Here is a 6,000-nt window from a genome sequence, read left to right on the forward strand (position 1 = left end):
ATAATGTGAGAGAGAGTGTAATAGAGAAAGAGACCGTGAGAGAGAGAGAATGTGTGAGAGAGAGAGAATGTGTGAGAGAGAGAATGTAAGAGAGAATGTGAGGGAGAGAGAAAGAGAATGTGTGTGAGTGAGAGAGAGAATGTAATAGAGAGAATGTGAGGGAGAGAGAATGTAATAGAGAGAGAATGTGAGAAAGAGAGAGAAAATGTTTGAGAGAGAGAATGTGAGAGAGAATGTAATAGAGAGAGATAATGTGAGAGAGAATGTAATAGAGAAAGAGACCGTGAGAGTGAGAGAATGTAATAGAGAGAGAGAATGTGTGAGAGAGAGAGAATGTAATAGAGAGAGAGAGAATGTGAGAGAGAGAGAAAGAGAATGTGTGTGAGTGAGAGAGAGAATGTGAGAGAGAGAGAATGTGAGGGAGAGAGAATGTAATAGAGAGAGAATGTGAGATAGAGACTGTGTTAGAGAGAATGTAATAGAGAGAGAGAGAATATAATAGAGAGAGAGAATGTGTGTGTGAGACAATGTAATAGAGAGAGAGAATGTGAGAGAGAGAATGTAATAGAGAGAGAGAATGTGAGAGAGAGAGAATATAAGAGAGAATGTGAGGGAGAGAGAAAGAGAATGTGTGTGAGTGAGAGAGAGAATGTAATAGAGAGAATGTGAGGGAGAGACAATGTAATAGAGAGAGAATGTGCGAGATAGAGAATGTGAGAGAGAGAATGTAATAGAGAGAGAGAATGTGAGAGAGAAAGAATAATAGAGAGAGAGAATGTGAGAGAGAGCGAATGTAATAGAGAGAGCGAATGTAATAAAGAGAGCGAATGTAATAGAGAGAGAGAGAATGTGTGAGAGAGAGAGAGAGAATGTGTGAGAGAGAGAGAATGTGTGAGAGAGAGAGAATGTGTGAGAGAGAGAGAAAGAGAATGTGTGTGTGAGAGAGAGAGAATGTGAGAGAGAGAGAGAAAGAGAATGTGTGTGTGAGAGAGAGAATGTAATAGAGAGAGATAATGTGAGAGAGAATGTAATAGAGAAAGAGACTGTGAGAGTGAGAGAATGTAATAGAGAGAGAGAGAATGTGTGAGAGAGAGAATGTAATAGAGATAGAATGTGAGAAAGAGAGAGAAAATGTGTGAGAGAGAGAATGTAATAGAGAGAGAATGTGAGAGAGAATGTAATAGAGAGAGATAATGTGAGAGAGAATGTAATAGAGAAAGAGACCGTGAGAGAGAGAGAATGTGTGAGAGAGAGAATGTAATAGAGAGAGAGAGAATGTGAGAGAGAGAGAAAGAGAATGTGTGTGAGTGAGAGAGAGAATGTAATAGAGCGAATGTGAGAGAGAGAGAATGTGAGGGAGAGAGAATGTAATAGAGAGAATGTGAGAGATAGAGAATGTGAGAGAGAGAATGTAATAGAGAGAGAGAGAATGTGAGAGAGAAAGAATAATAGAGAGAGAGAATGTGAGAGAGAGAGAATGTAATAGAGAGAGAGAATGTAATAGAGAGAGAGAGAATGTGTGAGAGAGAGAGAGAATGTGTGAGAGAGAGAGAATGTGAGAGAGAGAGAGAAAGAGAATGTGTGTGTGAGAGAGAGAGAATGAGAGAGAGAGAGAGAGAATGTGTGTGTGAGAGAGAGAGAATGTAATAGAGAGAGATAATGTGAGAGAGAATAATAGAGAAAGAGACTGTGAGAGAGAGAGAATGTAAGAGAGAATGTGAGGGAGAGAGAATGTAATAGAGAGAGAATGTGAGAGATAGAGAATGTGAGAGAGAGAATGTAATAGAGAGAGAGAATGTGAGAGAGAAAGAATAATAGAGAGAGAGAATGTGAGAGAGAGAGAATGTAATAGAGAGAGAGAGAATATAATAGAGAGAGAGAATGTAATAGAGAGAGAGACTGTGTGTGTGAGACAGACAATGTAATAGAGAGAGAGAATGTGAGAGAGAGAATGTAATAGAGAGAGAGAATGTGTGTGAGAGAGAGAATGTGAGAGAGAGAGAAAGAGAATGTGTGTGTGAGAGAGAGAGAATGTGAGAGAGAGAGAGAAAGAGAATGTGTGTGTGAGAGAGAGAGAATGTGAGAGAGAGAATGTGAGAGAGAAAGAGAATGTGTGTGTGAGAGAGAGAATGTGAGAGAGAGAGAGAAAGAGAATGTGTGTGTGAGAGAGAGAGAATGTAATAGAGAGAGAGAGAATGAGAGAGAGAGAGAATGTGTGAGAGAGAGAGAATGTGTGAGGGAGAGAGAATGTGAGAGAGAGAGAGAAAGAGAATGTGTGTGTGTGAGAGAGAGAATGTGAGAGAGAGAGAATGTGTGAGAGAGAGAGAATGTGTGAGAGAGAGAATGTGAGAGAGAGAGTGAGAGAGAGAGAATGTGAGAGGGAGAGAGAATGTGTGAGAGAGAGAGAATGTGAGAGAGAGAATGTAATAGAGAGAGAGAATGTGAGAGAGAAAGAATAATAGAGAGAGAATGTGAGAGAGAGAGAATGTAATAGAGAGAGAGAGAATGTGAGAGAGAGTGAGAAAGAGAATGTGTGTGAGTGAGAGAGAGAATGTAATAGAGAGAGAGAATGTGAGAGAGGGAATGTGAGAGAGAGAGAATGTGAGAGAGAGAGAAAGAGAATGTGTGTGAGTGAGAGAGAGAATGTAATAGAGAGAATGTGAGAGAGAGAATGTAAGAGAGACTGTGAGGGAGAGAGAATGTAATAGAGAATGTGAGAGAGAGAATGTGTGAGAGAGAGAATGTAATAGAGAGAGAGAGAATGTTATAAAGAGAGAATGTGAGAGAGAGAGAGAATGTAATCGAGAGAATGTGAGAGATAGAAAATGTGAGAGAGAGAATGTAATCGAGAGAGAGAATGTAATAGAGAGAGCGAATGTAATAGAGAGAGAGAATCTGTGAGAGAGAGAATATAATAGAGAGAGAGAATGTAATAGAGAGAGAGAATGTGTGTGTGAGAGAGAGAATGTAATAGAGAGAGAGAATATAATAGAGAGAGAGAATGTGAGAGAGAGAGAATGTGTGAGAGAGAGAATGTGAGAGTGAGAGAGAGAAAGAGAATGTGTGTGTGAGAGAGAGAATGTGAGAGAGAGAGAGAAAGAGAATGTGTGTGTGTGAGAGAGAGAATGTAATAGAGAGAGAGAATGTGAGAGAGAGAGAATGTGTTAGAGTGAGAGAATGTGAGAGAGAAAGAGAATGTGTGTGAGAGAGAGAGAATGTGAGAGAGAGAGAGAATGTGAGAGAGAGAGAGAATGTAATAGAGAGAGAATGTGAGAGATAGAGAATGTGAGAGAGAGAATGTAATAGAGAGAGAGAATGTGAGAGAGAAAGAATAATAGAGAGAGAGAATGTAATAGAGAGAGAATGTGAGAGATAGAGAATGTGAGAGAGAGAATGTAATAGAGAGAGAGAATGTGAGAGAGAAAGAATAATAGAGAGAGAGAATATGAGAGAGAGAATGTAATAGAGAGAGCGAATGTAATAGAGAAAGAGAATCTGTGAGAGAGAGAATGTAATAGAGAGAGAATATAATAGAGAGAGAATGTAATAGAGAGAGAGAATGTGTGTGTGAGACAGACAATGTAATAGAGAGAATGTGAGAGAGAGAATGTAATAGAGAGAGAATGTGAGAGAGAGAGAATGTGTGAGAGAGAGAGAATGTGAGAGAGAGAGAAAGATAATGTGTGTGTGAGAGAGAGAGAATGTAATAGAGAGAGAGAGAATGTGTGAGAGAGAGAGAATGTGTGAGAGAGAGAGAATGTGTGAGAGAGAGAGAGAAAGAGAATGTGTGTGTGAGAGAGAGAGAATGTGTGAGAGAGAGAGAATGTGTGAGAGAGAGAGAATGTGTGAGAGAGAGAATGTGAGAGAGAGAGTGAGAGAGAGAGAATGTGAGAGGGAGAGAGAATGTGTGAGAGAGAGAGAATGTAATAGAGAGAGAGAGAGAGAATGTAATAGAGAGAGAGAATGTGAGAGAGATTATGTAATAGAGAGAGAGAGAATGTAATAGAGAGAATGTGAGAGATAGAGAATGTGTGAGAGAGAATGTAATAGAGAGAGAGAATGTGAGAGAGAGAGAAAGAGAATGTGTGTGAGTGAGAGAGAGAATGTAATAGAGAGAGAGAGAATGTGAGAGAGAGAATGTGTGTGAGAGAGAATGTAATAGAGAGAGAGAGAATGTGTGAGAGAGAGAAAGACAATGTGTGTGAGTGAGAGAGAGAATGTAATGGAGAGAATGTGAGAGAGAGAGAATGTGAGTGAGAGAGAATGTAATAGAGAATGTGAGAGAGAGAATGTGTGAGAGAGAGAATGTTATAGAGAGAGAATGTGAGAGAGAGAGAGAGAATGTAATCGAGAGAATGTGAGTGATAGAAAATGTGAGAGAGAGAATGTAATAGAGAGAGAGAATGTGAGAGAGAGAGAATGTAACAGAGAGCGAATGTAATAGAGAGAGAGAATCTGTGAGAGAGAATATAATAGAGAGAGAGAATGTAATAGAGAGAGAGAATGTGTGTGTGAGAGAGACAATGTAATAGAGAGAGAGAATGTAATAGAGAGAGAGAATGTGTGAGAGAGAGAGAATGTGAGAGAGAGAGAGAAAGAGAATGTGTGTGTGAGAGAGAGAAAATGTGAGAGAGAGAGAGAAAGATAATGTGTGTGAGAGAGAGAGAATGTAATAGAGAGAGAGAATGTGAGAGAGAGAGAATGTGTGAGAGAGAGAGAATGTGTGAGAGAGAGAATGTAATAGACAGAGAGAGAATGTGAGAGAGAGAGAAAGAGAATGTGTGTGAGTGAGAGAGAGAATGTAATGGAGAGAATGTGAGAGAGAGAGAATGTGAGTGAGAGAGAATGTAATAGAGAATGTGAGAGAGAGAATGTGTGAGAGAGAGAATGTTATAGAGAGAGAATGTGAGAGAGAGAGAGAGAATGTAATCGAGAGAATGTGAGTGATAGAAAATGTGAGAGAGAGAATGTAATAGAGAGAGAGAATGTGAGAGAGAGAGAATGTAACAGAGAGCGAATGTAATAGAGAGAGAGAATCTGTGAGAGAGAATATAATAGAGAGAGAGAATGTAATAGAGAGAGAGAATGTGTGTGTGAGAGAGACAATGTAATAGAGAGAGAGAATGTAATAGAGAGAGAGAATGTGTGAGAGAGAGAGAATGTGAGAGAGAGAGAGAAAGAGAATGTGTGTGTGAGAGAGAGAAAATGTGAGAGAGAGAGAGAAAGATAATGTGTGTGAGAGAGAGAGAATGTAATAGAGAGAGAGAATGTGAGAGAGAGAGAATGTGTGAGAGAGAGAGAATGTGTGAGAGAGAGAGAATGTAATAGACAGAGAGAGAATGTGAGAGAGAGAGAAAGAGAATGTGTGTGAGTGAGAGAGAGAATGTAATGGAGAGAATGTGAGAGAGAGAGAATGTGAGTGAGAGAGAATGTAATAGAGAATGTGTGAGAGAGAATGTGTGAGAGAGAGAATGTTATAGAGAGAGAATGAGAGAGAGAGAGAGAATGTAATCGAGAGAATGTGAGAGATAGAAAATGTGAGAGAGAGAATGTAATAGAGTGAGAGAATGTGAGAGAGAGAGAATGTAACAGAGAGCGAATGTAATAGAGAGAGAGAATCTGTGAGAGAGAATATAATAGAGAGAGAGAATGTAATAGAGAGAGAGACTGTGTGTGTGAGACAGACAATGTAATAGAGAGAGAGAATGTGAGAGAGAGAATGTAATAGAGAGAGAGAATGTGAGCGAGAGAGAATGTGAGAGAGAGAGAGAAAGAATGTGTGTGTGAGAGAGAGAGAATGTGAGAGAGAGAGAGAAAGAGAATGTGTGTGTGAGAGAGAGAGAATGTAATAGAGAGAGAGAATGTGAGAGAGAGAGAATGTGAGAGAGAAAGAGAATGTGTGTGTGAGAGAGAGAATGTGAGAGAGAGAGAGAAAGAGAATGTGTGTGTGAGAGAGAGAGAATGTAATAGAGAGAGAGAGAGAGAGAATGTGTGAGAGAG

Source organism: Chiloscyllium punctatum, chromosome 4, assembly GCF_047496795.1.
Source record: "Chiloscyllium punctatum isolate Juve2018m chromosome 4, sChiPun1.3, whole genome shotgun sequence".
Lineage (NCBI taxonomy): Eukaryota > Metazoa > Chordata > Chondrichthyes > Orectolobiformes > Hemiscylliidae > Chiloscyllium > Chiloscyllium punctatum.